Genomic DNA, 17,779 nt, shown 5'->3' on the forward strand with positions numbered 1-17,779 from the left:
GACCCCAAATCCAGTGCCTTGCTACAGCTGACACAGTTAATATGGCCAGAAAATAAGCAACAGTTCGTTATTTCTCCCAAATACAAATTATAAAAGATTCGAGTCTACTCGATTACACTTTTTCCTTTACAACATCACCGTCATGATATGGAACAGGAAAAATCTGGAAGGAACTCATAAAAGTCCAACTTAAAATTAAAAATAATATGTATTCCCTTCCCCTTGAATTTTCCTCTCATTTCCATCAACAATAACAGAAAGGTTAGACACAAAAAGCATTAGACACTCATCAGAAAATACCTAAAGATGAAAGAAGAAATGGCTGTCAATCTTCAGGCAAGCTTCTGAAGGAAACTTTGGCAAAATATTACTTTTCTCTCTTTCAAAAACTTCCCTGCTCTAATTCTATTTCCATTTTTTTCTAATACAAACCTAATGTTGGCTCTTATACAAAACTGTGGAAGTCATTCTTTTGTTCCTTCTCATCTGTAAATGTGCTCATCAACTTGTCAAGCAGACTGTTAGAATTTGTACTTAATCTTCACATTCCCTCTCAGCTGAAATTTTCTCCCATCCTTTAATCATTTCCTATCTTGATTACTATAATTTCTTTTTATTGTCCCCTTGAAATTCATACTTGTTAAGTCATGTACGACCAGAATATGCAGCTAAAATAACATCTCCCTCCACTGTCTTTCACTAATGCACTTTGACTCTGAGAAAATTCCAATTCACCTTCATGTTACCCTGGGTACCTTGCTGTAATTATCTTCTCCGTCATTCACTACAGTCACACATCTCCAATTTTGTTGTCTCTCCTTCCTTCCAGGAGATGCCAAGCAGACATTCCTTGAAATGTTCTTGCCTTAAGACCATTGTTTTCAATTTGTCAATCATGGTGGGACCATAAGAAAATGTGTGCAGAATAATTATATATGCATTTTCTTTCTTCTCTAGGAAAAGAAGGAATTGCTCAAAATATATGTGAAACTCTTTTTGAATTTTAATTCTTGGAACATAATTTCCAGTAAAGTGGAATTTGTAAGAAAATAGTTTCTCTAAGTTTCTAACATCTTTTGGGTGAAATATTAAAAGAAAAACTATACAGTAAAAAAATCATTTTAAGAAATAAACCATTCAGTTTCAGAAGGTTTAACCACATACTCATTTTGAAGTATTTCATTGGTAAAAGCAAATATCTTTCACGAAGAGGGAAACAGAGGCAGACATTTTGTCATATGTATGAAGATATTTGGCTCATTATAAATATTTAAAGTAAAACCACAAAAGGTCCATTCTAAATCAATCTCTGTCTTTGACTGTTTCTCAAACACACACACACACACACACACACACACACACACACAGAGTCAGCTTTTTCTACAGCCCACAGTATTTAGTATTTAGTTGGGTATTTAGTACTTCTTTTTGTGTTATAATGGAAGCCAGGGGCCCAGCAGAAGGAAAAGGATCTGTTCTGGTAGCTCTCAGTCTTTATACTGGGTCACTGGAAAATTTTCACATGAAACAATAATGCTGGTAAAGATGGTGTTCCCCTTGTATGAATTAAGCCTGCTCTTACAGCTAGGGTTGGCTTAGCTTGCCCAAGCAATGGACCTCCAGAAGAATGTAGCAAGGAGACCAGTAACTGTATCAACTAGATCAGAATGAGAATAGTTACCTAGTTAGCTTACTTTCTCCTTGTATAAACAACAGCAAAACTGGTGTTGCAAATTATAGAAATTTTAGGCAATCATTTATCCCAAATAATAAACTTGGAGAATAATCACTATGAATTAAATTTTAATACAAGAAAGAAAAGTACTAAAGATGAATTAACTATCAGCCCTCCCTACACATTCTAAACTTTTTAAGATACAAAATGAAATATTTTTAGAAAGTTTAGATCTTTACTACAAATAGAAGCTATTCAATATCTCTCAGGAGGTAAGCCTTAGAAATCTCAGTAACAGCAGTATTTTTCAGGTTCTTCACTTTTCTTTCCAAAATAATGAGCTATAGAAAATAATACCTATGTGTGTTTTAATATGCAGTAAAAAACGGACTTTATGCTAGTAGGAAATTTGAATCAAAAGTACAATAATATAACTTTTCCTGTGTATAACTTACCTAGCACCTAACACTCATGGCCTTAGTTAATAAAGGTTATATTATAAACAAATGTTCAAACAGAGAACTAAACCTCTGCTTCAGTTCTAAAGTTTTCTTGGGAAATTTATCAACCAGGCACACAATGTTTCTTTACAAGTCTTACCAATTTCTGGGCACATCATTACAAATTTTCTAATCCTTACAAATGTCACATTCCCTGTGAAAATAAATGCCTTCTAAAAGAATGGCAAATCAGGAATGCATGTACCTGTACATAGCAGCATCTAATGAAAAGAAGGTATAAACTTGCAATATATTTTCAGTTGTTTTCATTACAATGTTAAAGAGAACTGTACCAATAAACTCCAGGCAATATAAATAAAACGTTCCCCATGTGGTTTTTAAATCACAGAAAAATGCAAGGGTACATATTCAAGCTCAATCTCTAATATTTTCATTAACCCAACAAAATTATAAAGTCTCCATTGCTGAAATATCTTCAATTAACCTAGTTTATAGCCTGTAAGGGCTGAACTCAATCAGTTACTAAAATAGTTGTTGTTTCTGATTAATTATTTCAGGCTGGCTAATTGAAGGCCAGTGCTATGTATGTCAAAGTCATTCACTTGGTTACCAATGACAACAATGAAAATTACTTTCCCAGAAAGGATTCTGAAATCTGGGCCTCTGGCTAAAGTCAGTTATTGCAAAAGTGTAATAAATATTGGAAATAGAGGACCTGTCTATTCCAATACAAATAAATGAATATTAATCTCAAGATCGTGTTTAAAGGCTGAAATGGATTTCTATAATTTACACTATCTATGTAATCCATTAATACTAGCAAAATGGTCAAGGAACATCAGGAAAATACTTAAAAGAAATGGGAATATGGGGCTCCAGAATAAAAGACCACACTACTAATTTACTAAATCAACTATTAATACCTACTGTTTAGATATTTAGCTGTTTAGCAGCACAAATTATTTTCATAAGGAAATTTCTAGATTACCTTACTTTGCAATACTAGACTACTGAAATATTCCAAAAGTCTTTTAGAGAGTCTGAATTTTGACAGACTCATAGCAAAATCATAAATTGTTTGTTTGAAGTACTATATCTGAAAGTATGATCCAAAGATAGCCTACAGTGAAGACTTTTGCAAAAGACTTTCTACACAAGACCAAATAAACTAGAATTTCCTGAAATAAAATTTGGGACCCTAAACTGTAACTGTGCTAGGCATTTCTGTATTAGTTTGGCTAACTATTTTTCCTACTGCATAAATTTTAAGAAAATGGAGTTCAAGCAAATCACCCAACCTCCTGCTACACACACACACACACACACACACACACACACACACACACACACACACACACACACACACACACACACACACACACCAATAAATAGTTTGAACTTGGGGCCTCTTGCTTGCTACTCAGGCACTCTATTTGAGCCACAAGCCAACCCATATTTGCTTTGACTATTTTCAAATAGAGTCTAAATAAGAACTTGAATTTATACCTGGGATGACCTAGTTTGATTTTCCTATTTATTTACACTTTCTGTGTGCCTAAATTAAAAGGTATGTGCAACTGTGAGTAACATTTTTAGTTGATTTGTAGCCTTGAACTCTGCCTTGGCTGGCATTGTACCGTGTCTCTCCTGATGATCACCTCACAAGAAGCTAGGATTACAGACATGAGCCAACACCACCCCTGGCCCTTCCATATTTTCATAAAGCTTTCATAAAAGGTTTTCTCTTATATAACAATAAAACCTTATTTTCTTTAATATGGATTTATTTTTCTCTTCCTATATTCTATGACATGAAGCCAATGTACACTTGAATCATATCCAAAAGCAATGTTTAAACAGTATTACCTCCTTTGTAACAAAACTTTAATATTATTTCCAACATTTTTGTCTTCTGTTTATTGTATTTAACTTGAAAAGCTTTCTCAAACCTTGATAGGAACTTAATGAAGTATAAAACTTAATTAAATGACATTGGAGTAACTCCAGAATGATTCCAGCAATTGAATATCTTTTTAATTTCTCATCAATAGAAAAAATAAGAAAATTTCCCAATTTAAATTTCCTACAGTAAATCTAGAATCTAACTTTTAGACTATAATTTCATTACTAAAGAACTATGGTACACACGTAAGACATGTTTCTAATTGTTTTTATCATATCACATCCCCAACATAGTAAAATAATCTTAAAAGAAAATAGAAGAAATTAGTTTTCAAAGTACAGTTTAGCTTATACTTACAATTTATACATATCATACAATGAAATACTTTATATATATTATAAGATGTGATAGATGAAGAATATATATTATCAGTTAGAAAAACTAGAGTTTCAATTTTAAAATAAATATGATTTTTTTTAATATTTCAAACTAATTTCAAAAAATTGGAATGCTCAGAACCTAGATGTAATTGTAGAATGAAGAGTTAGTTCAGAATATTTCTTATTGTATTAGTAATTAAAATAATTTTGTTAAATATTAATTCAAGATTAAATACATTCTATACTAGAGTTCTCTAAAAAACAAAACTAATGCAGGTGATACAGATAGACAGATGACAGATACAGTATACACACACACACACACACACACACACACACACACACACAAACACACATACATTTCTCTAAGAAACTAATTTAACAAGGAGGCTAAAGTCCACAAATAAGCTGTTCATTGATCCAGCTGGGTAGTTAAAGACTTCAAATCAAAAGAGCCAATGATCCAGATTCCCACCTGAATGTAAAGCCTGAGAATCAGAGAAAGTAGGGCCAGAAGATGGATGCTTCAACTAAATAGGCAGAGTTTGACTTGACTTTTTAATCTACTCAGGCCTATAACAAGTTAGGTGATGACCACCTACTCTGGACTTACTTCACCATTTCTAATAGTAATCACATATAAAAATACCTCAGCACACAGAAATTATGTTCAACTAAGTGTCTGGGCATCCATATGTCCAGTCTAGTCAACACACAATATTAGCCACTGCAAAGACAAAGAGAATACATTGGAAAAACCTAAGTAAACATTACAAATAAAACTTAAACTTCAGTCATATTGCCATTAAGAAAAAGAGAGGGCTGGAAGCATAGCTCAAGTGGTGGAGCACCTGCCTAATAAGTGCAAAAGAACTTATGTTTAAACCCTCAATGCCACCAATTTAAAACAAAGAAAGAAAGAAAAGAAAAAGAGAACTGCATCTATCCTACTGGTTTCATCCCTTTTACACTAAAGATACTATGAGTTCGTTTAGTAAAATTAAAAATATAATACTGTGAAAGCATCACTACTAGTGGTAGATATTACGGTAGCCAAATAGAAATGTTATTAGATTCTACTGTAAGGAAGGACTTCAGAAAACAACTGACAAAGATTAGAAAAGTAGTCATGATTACTAAATTTCATAAACCATTAAACAAATCCATCAATATTTATCTACAAAAATATATGTGAAAATGAAGAAATATATTACTAAAAACAAGCAGCAAATTAAAAAACAACAATTAACTTTTCATATGAATAGTTACATTCCACAGGAAAAGGTACACAGGAAGCTCTAACTATGTAGTATGTCACTGCATTCAAGAGAGAAGTAAATATAGTAAAATGTTAAAATATGATAAAATCAGATGCTATGGGAAGGTACATTTGTTGTTTATAGTAGAGTCTTAGTTTTAAAAATAGTTTTATTGTTTTTGAAAACATTTCTAAAAAACTAAACAAACTGAACTCAAGTAATATCAGACATAAAATAAATGAATGATTAATTAATTTTGCAACATACAAACACCATTTGCTATTGTAAACTCTTCAAACCCCTTTTTCATTAATTCATACATGTACTTGAGCATTTTGTTTTATTAATCCCAGCATACGATTATAGATTAGTCAGTAAGCTTTCATTTTAGCCATTTTACCTACCCAGCAAATCTCTATTCACAATATTGTTTTGCTTTATAATGGTTGTAGAGCTTATTTAAATTGTTTCCTATCATTCTTTATGCAGCTAAAATTTCATACCCGGTTTGGCTAGTGTTTAGTAAGGTTAAAAAGGTATTAACCTTCATGGTTACAACACATGCAATTTTGAGTAGTATCAGGAATTTCATCTGAGGAGTTGTCATTTCTTAGGTTTGGTATTTCTATTTAAGTCAACAACACATTTAGGCATCTTGGGCTACAAGATGATAACAGAAATCTGCTTCATAGACTCAGAAGAAAACTACACAATGTCTTTTAATGTTAAATAAGAAGAAAGAGTATTATCCAGGAAAGGAGTCTAGTGATGGAAAACCGTATCTCAGCTCTGTTCTGCCACTCACTCTCTGTGTGGCCATAGGCAGCCCACTTCCCCTGTTCTAACCTGTGTTTACTCCCGTGGAGATAATGACACTGTCCCGCCACCTTACAGTATTGTCATGAGGCCTAAAAGAAAGGATACATGTGGAAGTGCTTTAAGAATCTAAACCAGATAAGCATATATAAGACAGAGCGTACCAAAATCAAAAACAGTGACAACAGGGGATAAACCAAAGAAAAAGAAAGAAAAAAGAAGTAACTACACACAGTACATTAAAAACAAACACCAAAAAACCCTCTTGTTTACATATCTTGGAGCATATTTCAATTAGCATCATTTTATATGGTCATATGTATACAGCTATCAAGCTATCATGATCCTCTGCTAGGACTATCCTAGACATATACTAATTATTACAAATGAGGGAAACCACAGAGCCTATGTTTCTTTGGGTCTAGCCTACTTCATTTAATATGATTTTTTCCACTCATTTATATTTCCTTAGGAATGGGCAATGTCATTGTTTCTGATGGAGGCATAGAATTCCATTGTGTACATATATACCACCTTTTTCTTGACCCATTCATCTACTGAGGGGCATCTGGGTTGATTGTTAGCTACAGTAAGTAATAATGCAATGAGCATAGTTATGCTCGTTGTTTTAGTGTGGCTTTATTAGTGATCATGTGGGTAAATGTCCAGGAGTGGGACTGCTGGATTACCTGATTTGGGGAAAGGAAGGGAAATAACAAAATGATGAAACAAAGGACAAAGGGTAAGGCAGCAATGCAACAGCAATACTCACTAAACACTATGTTGGAAATGAACTTTACAACTTGAGGGTGTTGAGGAATCATGGGGGAGGGAAAGTGGGAGAAAACATGGCAGGGGTAACAATGTTCAACAAGAAATTTACTCATTGCCTTACTTATGTAACTGGAACCCTCTCTGTATATCACCTTCATAATAAATTAAAAGAAATAATTCTAAACCATTCCAGAACCTCCTTGGGCTTCCCACAATTCTGATCTGCTAATAAAATTAAATCCCTAAAATTATCTAAAAGAGTGATTAGGATAAATTAATTTAAAGACTAGAGAAAAAGTGATGTATATAAAAATAAATGTATCTATTGCAGAAAACATTTCCATGAAAAATAAATTATAGCTAATGACATTGGAGGAAGGAACTGTTAAAACTAGAAGGACTTAAGGGAGGTGCAGAAATTTTTCGAATGATATCTTTCAAAAATTGGTGATTAAATTAACAAAGACATTAGCTGGAACAGAGTGGCAAGACTGAGAGTATCAATATTATGGCTTTTCTGAACGTAGTAGCTCTTAAAACATATGTCCAAAGGACTGCTGCAGTGCCCAAAAACCTTTCAGGGATTCATAAGGGCCGATCATTCTCATAGGACTATGGGAAATCTGCCTCATGTGCTATGTTAATGTCTGCATATACTACAAAAACATAGATGTAAAAATTGATGCATTAGCATGTCTAGCTAGGTAACTACCACTTCCTAACACCCCAGTCATCAACTGATGTACTCCTTTCTTTCCTTATCAATGTGTCCACATGATCCAGTCACCTCTCAATAGCAGCAGCAGCTGGGAACCAATCCTTGAACATATGAGCCTTATGTTTATGCGAAGTGTTAAACTAGAATGTTGTCAACATTTGACCAAAGTAGAAGACCCAGTGAATCAAGGCTTCCTGAATGACTAAAATGGAGTTCATGATATTATGCATGAGCAAGCAGATGCGTTTAAAGTGTAAAATACACCACTGGATTTTAAAGCAATAAGATACATAAAAGTTCACTGATATAGTTTCAAGTTTCACATTATAAGAATGTCTAAGAAGGACTATTTATTGAGTTATAATAGAATACAAAAATAAATACTGTAATGATCCAAAGGCATTATTGAAATAAAACTCCATCATTTTCCAACCAATATAGTAAGCTACACCAATTGAGAGGAGTGGAGTGGTGGAGTCTAAAGGAAATTATCTAGTCCATTATATCTAATTAATGCAATTTGGTTTGGGACAAACATATATTTTGTACTTCTGAGCTGCCATGAAGGTACAGGCTAAAGTTTTCTTTGAAGAGACTTTACTAAGAATCCTACCTCTTTCTTTCTTCCCCGATAATTCCTATTTTTATCACCACCTACTTGATATCTCACTTGATTAATAAATTATTTGTAAACAAGACTCATCTCAAGGTCTCCTTATGAGGAATTCAACCTAATGGCTAGCAAAGGATCATTCAACTTTCAAATTGTCGAGCTCTTTGATATTTTGGTAAATGAGGATCAATTGAGCAATTTCAGAAATGGGGGAGTTAATGTATAATTTCATTTCAGAGCAATATAATCACTGATAATTATGAACTGAAAGGAAGAGGAAAATTTACCTGTAATAACAAAAGTATCAGCAATAACAAAAAATCCTGGTTATAAACCTTGGTTCATTTTTCAGAAAGGGCATTATCAAGGGAAATATTTTTTGAGCCCATACCAACTCTACCATTCTGCAGGCTATACAAAATGGAAATAATATAGCACAGCATGATGGGACAGAAAAAAAGAGATCTCACAGAAAGCACATGTGCATGCTTACAGAACAAGATAATCAATAAAGAAGAAAAGAAAAGCCAGAAGAAAATGGAGGAGGATGGTAGATTGATAGCCCTGAAGAAATAGAAAAAACAGAGCACAAAAGATGGCCAGTAAAAACAAATGCAAAAATGTGTGAAGACAAGGGGAGGTAGACAGAGCTGAAAAGACTGTATGAAGTGGTTCCAGGTACCGTACTCCAGCACTGGTAACATAGAATACAGCACATGCCACATACTACTACATACTACCTCTTGGTTCATTTTGCAATCATTTAGGCACTATTTGCACAGTTCTCACACTTCTGCATTATTCTGTTTCTATATCTTCTTTATCCTGTTCCCCTTTTCCTATATTTCAGTTGGTCCCTTAATCAGTATTTTACGAGACCACAAACTTCTGTCTCCTGTCAACACATGTTCTAAAAAAATCAATAAGCAAAGAAAGAAGTAGATATATTACAGAGTACCTGTCATTTTCTTTTGGGCTAAGACTGTAAGGGATAGTTACTTTCAGAGAACCCAAGAGAAAACACTAGTCACAGAAAGCAGTTCTGTACGAAACCATATTCACCTAAAACTGCCTTTGCCAGTCCCAAAGGACAATGTCATAAAAAGAATCTCAGGGACTATATGTGTGTACAGAAAATCCATGCCTATTAAGAAAAACTAAGTAGAAACATTCAATAAACCTTCTCTCATATTCTGTATAAGCCAGTATGAATGGTTTCACATACTGCAAGCTTGCAATAAAGAGATAGTACTCAGTACACCTGTGTAAATTGCATATATTAAATGTAATTATCTTTTTTATGATTAAACTTTATCAATAAATTATCCTTAGTAACAGAATTCTATCATCTATCAAAAATAGGCCAGAAAGTAGACCATTTTAAAGTAATTTGCTGTAGTATCTACTACATTTCAAGTAAATCAAAATATTGGAATGATTTTTGTTTAATATTTTCTATTAATCTGTTGTTATACTAGTTGTTTTTGTAAGGGAGCTGAACACAACATGTTTTGGTTTCAACAGCATGTAGGGATTTCTGAACTGCTTCCATTGAAATTTAGCCCTGGGCCACAAAAATCTATCAAAAACAATGTCAAAACTGGCTTCAGATGGGCTAACTAGGAATTCCCTCATTAAAAGACTGCTTCTGACATAATTTTATCTTCATGTTAGGAAAAATGCATTCTAGAATACAAAATATTTCTCTTCTAAATTCAAGAAAAAGCACTATCCTTCACAATGACAGCACATAAATTAAAGCCATAGACCCGAAAGGCTGTCAACCTGGGGACCAGAGCACTCAAGATGTGTACTACAATATAGCACAAAAAGTACTTAACTTGAGCCAAGTCTATTTCTCCATATCAAGAAACAAGTGGGTTATAAAACCAAATCAGAGCCTCAAGAGAAATCTTTTCATTTATTACAAAATAGCTTCAAATCAAAAAAACGTCAATTTTGGAATTATAGCCCAAAGCCAAGAAATATTGGGCTCAAACCACAAGAACAAATATAGTTACCTGATAGTCCTTGGGACCAAATGGCCAAGCCCAATGCAATCCCTCATACTGTATCTCTCAAGAGAGTGCTGGAAGATTAAAAGGATTGGGGAACAAGTTGAAGTACTTAGAGGAGTGTCTACCCTCCAGAAACTGATCATACATTGAGGAAGTACAGCAACTTTTGTACAATAACCATTTTGTAATAAAGGCAGGATTTATGACCCTAAAATACTGTAAAATAAAAAAAATATTTTATAGTTACTTGCAGAAGGAAGAACTATGATTTATATAGCCCTTGTTTTTATGGATGTTAATTTCCAGGAAAAGGTTTAACAACAGACTTTAGCTATCTTAGGTGAAGACATGTAAATATACTGTAAAAAAAAGTAATGAATACATAAACAGCAAAGACTTATACATTGTAAAATTGGTCAAAAAAACTTTATAGTGCAAAAAGATAAATCAGCGATCACTACCAATCCTGTATTTTATCATTACCTGACAATTTGCCAATACACTGAAACATTAAAATTGTCCAATTCTTATATTCAATCATCTTTACTACTAAGTAACTTCTCTAACTTCAATGGAAACACTAATTATTAATTATATTAAAAAACTATACATCTAATAATCCTTCATTCTCTTTGAAAATTCAGATCATTATTTTTTAATTATAGAAAAAGCATACCAGAATATAATATTTAATTTTTTATATAATCCCTAATCCCTTTAAAATTTATAGAAATTTAGGATAATAAGCGTTATACTTATATTAGTGATAATATCAGAGTATGAGAATGACAACCAAGATCATCAAGGTAATTGACTTTTTTTCTTATGGAAAATCTCCTTTGTTTTGTTGTGCTGTGTTCTTTGATGTTGGAGATGCTTTTCTGTTTATTTGTTTTGTATAGTACATGATAGGCAAGGACAGTACACTAAAACCACATCCCCAGCTACACTCTCTAGACTTTCACACAGAAAGAGAATTCCTTTTTGTGCTTACATTTGTCCCAAACAGTGGGTAGTATTTCACGCAATCCCCATTCTCCACCATGCACATCCATCTTTGTGAGTCAATATGTGGTTTAAGTGTCAAACATTTTGGGAGGGACTCTAACAATTGATAAAATTGGACTTAGTTTCTAGGCATCTGACTAAAAGAGAGAAGACATTATTCTTCAAATTAAATACAATTTAAATGCTCCATATTATCAATGCACAGCCTATATTTCTATTGCAAAGGTAAATTTGGGGTAAGTTTCAATTAGCAGCATTTTTTCACTCAGCATTAAAAATGATTCTAAACTCTTGCTAAATACATGGAAATGTTATATTGGAGAAATGCTCAGAAAAGGCCCAAGTGTAAAGAACTGAAGATTATGTAAGCTTTGGTAAAAGTCTCTTGTGCTACATTTTCTCAGCTCTTAGATGTAATTCTAATAAAGACCTTGGACAGTGTAGTATAGGCTAGCATACAGTTTCTTTTCAGTTTTATGGAACGACAGGGATTTGCAAGCTTTAATAAATTCCCAACTATATCCACAGAAGATCCTCTCTGGACTTCAACAAGTATAAAACAAACAGTAATGAGTTGCTGAGGTGACAGGATATTTATTTGTTATTATGGCATAGGAAAAAAAAAGTGCATCCATGGCATTTGTTCTAATCATGAAAATGGGGCAGCTTTTGCTCAACATCCTTCATCACACTATCATGTCAACAACTGATTTAATTAATGTGAAAGATAATTTCTTATCTTGTAAATTATTCATTTTGTCACTTCACAAATATCTCTTGAGGTCTGGTATAAATTCAAACATTAGCAAGGTCGTCCATGTCTACACCACACAGAAATTTGAGGACTAGAGAAGAAACTCAAAAAGCAGAGCAGCAAGATTGTATGCCTGTTTTACCTTTATTTTTATACATTTTTGATGATAGTGTTAATATACTCATAAAAGTGTTAGTATACTCATAAGAAAAAAATAATTGTACTTCATAGTATAGCTTGTGTATTGAAAGAAAATAAATATAAGACAATGTTAATTGTGTTTTATAGGAAACATTAGGTTGAAGTGGTGGTATATATATATATATATATATATATATATATATATATATATATTCAATCAGCTGTTTTTCTCTAAATATTTACTGATTACCATGCAGTTGCCAGACCTTGTGCTACATATTTAAGATTTTTTGTAATAATATAAAACCTGCTCTCACAAAACTTGTGATTTATTGAATGAATGTGCAAATGGGAAACAGTAATGTAGTACTATCACTAGCAAGTGTAAAATAACTAATTGAGATAGCTTTGAAAGCAAGCAAGCATATACAAAGAAACCTATCTTCAACTTGAGGTGACTGAAGAAGAATCGAGAAAAACTTCTTTGAAAATAAAACGGCTGGGTTAATAGCAAAACAAGGGGAGCAAATTAATGTAGAAGGAGAAAGACCTGACAAGAACAGTGAAATATATAGATGTCCTATGATATGTTTAGGAATCACACTATCCTTTGGATCTTGAGTGTTCCCCAGAGATCATATGTTAAAGGTTTAATCCTCAAGTTTGTAGCATTCTTGGGAGGAGTTGGAACGTTAGGACGTGTAGAACAGAGGAAAAAAAAGGTTATTTGAAACTTGACCTTAAAGGAAATATATAGCTAATTATATATAATATATAATTCCATCTCTTCCCTTTTCCTCCTCCTCTCATCCTCCTCCTCTTCTTTCTCAGTCTCTCTCTCCCCCTCACTCTGCTCTCTGTCTGTCTGTCTGTCTATCTGTCTCTGTCTCTGTCTGTCTCTCTCTTTCGATGTATATACATATACACATACATACATCTTCCTAGTAGTCATGAGATTAGCAGCTCTCTTCAGCACAACTCTCGCCATTATGGACTGTGTACCTCACTATAAGGCAAAAAGCAGTCACCTAATCAACCATGAACTGAAACTTCTAAAAATTATGAGCCCCAAATAAATCTTTCTTCCTTTTAAGTTGATTGATTAAAATGTTTTGTCACAGTGACTGAAGCTGACTAATACAGAGAGGTGGAATGAGAGAAAAGAGAAAAGAAATCATCAATGTAAAAAAATCCATGGAAGCAAAAATGTAGATAACGAAATGAGAATATGAAGATGAATCTGAAAAGCACATCCACTTGGGGACACTGCCCAGGTTCCTATAAGCAGAATAAAACTAACAAAGCTTTAATTATACTGCTAATAAAGGGAATTTCTATGTAAGAAAAAGACCATCTATTGCACTAGAAAGGTGTCTATAATTTAAGATAATAAAATACAAAAGAAGTCTCCACAAGCCATGAATTAAATTTATGCTTGCTCCCAGAACTTTATTTGCATTTCAATATTAAGTTCATATTGTTAGTTCAATGATCACAAGGTTCCCACTGTGTGTGCGTGCACACATACATACACACACGCACACAAATACACACACATAAAAATGTGTCTTTCATTTTAGTTTAGCAAATTAAAATAACAGCCTTGGAAAGATTGTTGATTTTTACTGTACAGGAAAATATTTCAATCAAGAAAAATTGGAAATAACCCTTATTCTGCTTTTTGTAGGTTACTTTTAAAGATAATGTGAAAAAATACTGACTTCGGTAGAAATCTTCTCAAAACATTTTAACAATAAGGATAAGATTTTAAGTAACAACTGCTAAGTGGGTAAATATATGTATAAACATGTATGCATGTGTATATATACAAATATATACACACAAACAAAGATAAAATATTAAGACTATTAAAACCAAGAGCTGCTCAGATATCCTTTTACAATAAGATCACTTGGTCTGTCCACATTTCCAAATACTTAATAATTGATAACAAACAACACTGATATGTCTCTATTCTACCAATAGCTAAGGTAAAGTATTGTGGAATTTTCCTACTACTATAATTAATGAAGGAGTGCCAGCAGGAACTTTACTTCAGAATTTCTGCAACATAAAAATTGCCAAATAGCACAATCTCTTTTATTCAACTTTAGCCTTCACTGTTTCATTAAAATGTTTTTATATCATTTTCATTTCTTGTTTTCTTAACGGATCAATTTACATTTCAAAAAACTTTTCTAAACTTTTCTGAATTTTAGCAAGCTATTCCTTTTTTAAATAAAAATGTTTAGGCTTTCAAAATTTCCTCATGAAAATATAGATTAAGGAGCTGGTGCTGTGACTCAAGTGGTAGAGCACTTGCTGTGAGCTCAAGAGCTGAGGGACAGAGCCCAGGCCCAGAGTTCAAGCCCCATGACAGACAAAAAAAAAAGAAAAAAAGAAAAAGAAAAGAAAGAAAAAGGAAAAAAAGAAAAATATAGTTTAAGTGGCTCTGTAGCTCAAAGTGATAGAGCACTAGCCTTGAGCAAAAAGTCCAGGGACAGTTACCTGTCCCTGAGTTCAAGCCCTATAATTGACCCCCCCCCAAAAAAAAGCCTAATATCTTTTACTATTCATATATTGCATTATACATTTTAATTTTAACTTTGCTTTTTATTGTTATTACAAAGGTGAAATACAGACGTTACAGTAACCTAAGACAGGTAACGAGTACATTTCTTTTCAGACAAATTTATCCCTTCCCTCTCTTTCTCCCAGTTTTTCCTCCTGGCTCCTTTGCCTGACAAGTTGGATGGTTCATTTTCAACTAGTAACTATTAGTAATACGTTGGATTACCCTTTGTCCTTCCATTTGACACAGGTCTTCTTTGACTTTCAAAATGCTCAGCTCTTTCTCTTGGAGGGGTATATATAGATGCTCTCCTCTAAACCCTTACCAAAAGAAAAATAAGTCTTAATTACCAGGTCTAGCAGGATGTTGCTTCCCTAGTGAGGCCTTTTCGCTGTTCACTTAGAATGTGTGTTCATTCTGAATGCCTGCTTGCTTAGGCAAGGCATCATTTCTTTCCCTCACAACAGTTGCCAACTTGATGTGTTTGTTTATTTAATCGGTCTTCCCCAACATAATGCAAGTCCTAAGAGACAAAATATTCATATCTATTTGTCTACCAACCACAACACATATGTTAGGGGTTTGGTAAATATTTATTGACAAATGAATGAATGAATGATGTCTGAATAAAGTGAGTGATGTAAAGTGAGGCAGAGAACCATGAATAAATATGGAGTATAATCTTCATAAAAAGGGTCTACAAATGCAGGCACTTCAAAAATAACCAAAACACTCTTCTGTGAATTTCTCAAGAAATATCATATGATGCAACTGTGAAGTATAATAATTTTCTGTCTAAGGAATACTGCCAAATTTCAGTTTGCTATCTAGGAAGTCAATCTGAATCTTAAGACAATTTGAAATGGAAAACATGAAAAAAGGATCTAAAAAACAAAAAAAATAATAAAAATTTGTTTCACACACAAAATATTCAGTATCACAAATCATGCATGGATGGTGTTGGGAGATGGGAAGGAATGGGAAGGGGAAATAAAGCAGGAGGCTGCAATGCTTGATAAGAAATGTACTCATTATCTTGCCCATGTAATTGTAACCCCTCTGTATGGTATTTTCACAATTAAAAAGTATATTTACACTTATGTCCTGAGGAGAAATTGAGAATGTGTGAGACCAAAACCTTTCCATCTAAAGAATTTATAAACACCAATAAAATAGGAAAGAAAATTCACTCACTCACCTTCCATGCAATGTGGTTTTGGCATGACAAAACCATGTCAAATCCAGTATCTAGAGTATGCAGCCACCTACCACTGAGCTACCCTACCCCCACCCCAGTCTGATTCCTTCTTTGAATTTTTTATATTGTCACACAATTTAACAAATATAGTACTTTGAATAATTTCAAAAAAAGCTCACATAACTGTTTATTTGGGATAACATGGAAGGAGAATTAGCCTATTAGTTGGTGACTTCAAATAATGTAGCATAATAGTCATTATAAAGAAATTGATGCTATAAACTTCCCTCTACATGATGTGTTAGATAACTCTCACTAATTTTTTTCTGATGATAATAATGACATTTGAACTCAGGACCTTGTGCTTAGTAAGCAATGTGCTTAAAGCAAATGCTCCCTAGCTAAAGCAATGAGACCTTATTTCTGCTACTGTTGCTGAATTATGGCTGTGGTATTACTAGATTTCATGAGAATTCTGGCCATTGAGGCTTGCATATTCCACACACCTGTCTTAATTAATCATCAAGGTTGGCGAGCTCATTTTAAAAAGAAAATATTAAACATCTTTTTGCTGGACTGTCAAATATTCACAGTTCTAAGTAGTTGAGAAATAAAATATTGAAGAAGCATGTTTAGGAATGTGAAATAAACAGAAATGATGAGCTTTATCAATCGTTGGACCTGGAAGTTCATTCTAGTTGTATCAAGCTTCTCTCTCTTTTTTTTAATTTTTTTTTGGGGGGGGTCCAGTCATGGGGCCTGCACTCTGGGCTTAGGCACTGTCCCTCAGCTCTTCAGCTCAAGGCTAGCGCTCTACCACTTGAGCCAGTGTCACTTCCAGCTTTTTTTTTTTTGCTTATGTGGTGCTGAGGAATCGAACCCAGGGCCTCATGCATGCAAGGCAAGCGCTCTACCACTGAGCCACCTTCCCATCCCCAAAAGCAGTAATTTCTTTAATGTTATTTTTCTTGATCAGTAATTATTGTGTGCCGTTAGACTACATTTAGACTATATTCTTTGAGATGATCTGCAGCACAATCACTTATAGAAGCTGTAAAAAAAAGAATAAAGGGGGGGAGTTCTCCTAGTCTCTGAATTTTTTTCCATAAATATTTCTGGCCTTTGAATAGTTTATTTATATTGTATATCATAGTTTCCACTGTAGACAATGCTGATACTGATTTATTGTTCCTCAGTTTTTGCCTTGTACAATATATAACCAAGTAAGGGGAAACCAAATATGTGTTTATTCAAGCATGTCTTCAAGTTGGTGGAACTCTGTTCCAGGATATAGAAAGGTCTTAGTGAAAAATCATGCTCTTGATTAAACATCTGTAAATCTTCATCATTCTTACCGTAGTTTATTTAATATCTATTGTAAATTATGCGACTTGTAACTTTCTCTGTTTGCGATTAAATTTAACCAGATGGGGTCTTAAGCTGGTTTCCCATTAAGGCATGGTAAGTTGTATACTAAAGATATGAGTTG

General features: G+C 33.4%; 1 protein-coding gene across 1 annotated transcript in view; it reads right to left on the reverse strand.

Annotated features, from left to right (window-relative positions):
- The window catches only part of Immp2l (inner mitochondrial membrane peptidase subunit 2), an 850,586-nt gene that overhangs the window by 540,901 nt on the left and 291,906 nt on the right, over nucleotides 1–17,779 (reverse strand). The window lies entirely within an intron of this gene.

This window comes from Dipodomys spectabilis, unplaced genomic scaffold (genome assembly GCF_019054845.1).
Source record: "Dipodomys spectabilis isolate Male_0828 unplaced genomic scaffold, ASM1905484v1 ptg000089l, whole genome shotgun sequence".
Classification (NCBI taxonomy): Eukaryota; Metazoa; Chordata; class Mammalia; order Rodentia; family Heteromyidae; genus Dipodomys; species Dipodomys spectabilis.